We start from the raw sequence: 2,082 nt of genomic DNA on the forward strand, positions 1-2,082 counted from the left end.
TTCACTTCTTTCTTTAACAAGTGGGGGGAAACTTCCGCTAATATGGTCGAGGTCCCTAACAAAAAGGAGTTTGTAAGGATGTTCATCAAGAACCTTCAAGACAAGTATTCGAAGCATTTGAAATATCAACACAACTTGAATACTTTCAAATCCGTCTATGACATAGGTATTGAAATCGAAGATGACCCTGCAAACACTACTACAAAAAAAGGGAATAGAGAACTGTCGAAATAGGCTTTATAGAACGCCCTTGGACCGTTCTTCTGCTAAGCGATGTATAAAGTTTACGGAACGGGTGTTACAAGCGTTCTATATGCAAAAGAAAAGAAAACGGTTATGTGAGGCAACCGTTCTCTATTCCTAAAAAAACCCAATAGTGAAAATTAGAGGAAAAGAGAACGGTTCTTACACTTAACCGTTCTCTTTTCTTTTATTTTAAAAAAATACTTCTTGTATTAATCTGCATAATGCCCAAGTGAGTTTGACATTTAAATCGCCAATAGTTATTATTTTGAATTGATCTAATTAAATATTAGAACAAAAAAATAAAAACCCAGGAAGAATCTGAATTACAATACAATTAAAAACAAATAAATGGAAGGACAACAAATTATATTAGAACAAAAAAAAATCAAAACCCAGTAAGAATTTGAATTTCTCGATTATCCAATATCCCAAAACTAAAGTACTAATGTATTATTCATTAATTCATATTTGCTACAATTTCAACCCAAATAAGAAACATACAAACTGATGATTTGATAAATTAAATCACCATTATTTACACTTGTATAGAAATAATTTAATCAAATAAATAGAACTAAAAATTTACAAATCACAATTGCGTCTGATTGTGTTGAAACAATTTCCTTTGATTATATCGAAAATAATTACTCCATACTCCGTGGTAGTTTCACTGCCCCAAACGTCCAAACACAAAACAAATAATCTTAGAAATTGGAATTACTCTAAAAATTCTGACTCTTATCACATCCTCAAGACCACAATACCTGCAATTCACCAACAAGTCGTAACAGCAAGAATATAGAAATTAGAACAACAAATTAAAGGTCAAATATAAAGCACCTTAAAACAAATGAAAAATATTAAGGTTTAGGATCTAGTTGAATGATAACTAAGTTTTTTAAACAAAAACATTAAAGTCAAATTACAAAGATCACAACGAAATTAAGATGATTTTCATTTGTAAAAAAGGAGCAAGCATGAATCTTACAATGTTAAACGGAGGAACCGAGGAAAAGTTGAGATTGAATGATAATGGTTCACTTTGGAACTTACACAAATACACAATGGTAGTTTATGAACAATGCCAAGCGTTAATTGAGATATGAACTTAATTTGAATGATGATAAAGAGAGAAGGAGATCTGAAGGTGAGAGTTTGTCATTTGTGTGGCTGTGAGAAGATTGGGGAAAAGTTAGGTTAAATAATTGTTTGATGTGTAAACTTTACATGGGGCGGGATATTCAAAATTTCAGAAAGAAAACAAAAAGATAGATACACAACGGTTCCCATTGAACACCGTTCTGTATCTTTTAAATTCATTTATTTAATTAATTTTTTATTTGGCCAAAAAATATAAAGAACGGTTAAGGAAGATAACCGTTCTATATTCTTTCACTTATAAAACGGTTGCAAGGGATAACCGTTCTATATTGTTGTAGAGAACGTTTATCTAAGATAACCGAATGGCTGGAAAGGAAAGAAGAACGACAATCCTTCTTCTTCCGAAAACGCCCACTCTAGTAACAATGTTAGTACCTTTGATCTCAATGAAGTCTTATCCATGAAAAATCAAGGATCTACAAAGCAACTAAGGAAAGATTTCACTCCTATTTATGATACTACCTTCGATCAACTCCATGTCAAGGGACTCATCACTCCCATTGGACTTATTCAAGATCCCGCACCTGAGAAGAGATTGCCTAGATGGAAACCGGATGCACATTGCAAGTACCATCAAGGTAGGGGTCATACTACTGAGAGCTATTGGAAGCTAAAAGAGGTCATCCAATACTTGATCGATAATAACAAGCTTCTCATACCTCCAACTAGCAAGAA

At 32.7% G+C, this 2,082-nt stretch overlaps 1 long non-coding RNA gene across 1 annotated transcript; it reads right to left on the minus strand.

Moving 5' to 3' along the window:
- Nucleotides 1-674: 674 nt before the first annotated feature.
- LOC145559879 (uncharacterized) lies at nucleotides 675-1,467 on the minus strand. Its single transcript, XR_014093016.1, has 2 exons — nucleotides 1,235-1,467; nucleotides 675-1,010 (listed from the first exon to the last, which is right to left on the minus strand). It is a non-coding gene; the product is annotated as an uncharacterized LOC145559879 (long non-coding RNA).
- Between the last annotated feature and the right edge of the window lie 615 nt (nucleotides 1,468-2,082).

This window comes from Chenopodium album, chromosome 9 (genome assembly GCF_948465745.1).
Source record: "Chenopodium album chromosome 9, dcCheAlbu1.1, whole genome shotgun sequence".
In the NCBI taxonomy this organism is placed as follows: domain Eukaryota; kingdom Viridiplantae; phylum Streptophyta; class Magnoliopsida; order Caryophyllales; family Amaranthaceae; genus Chenopodium; species Chenopodium album.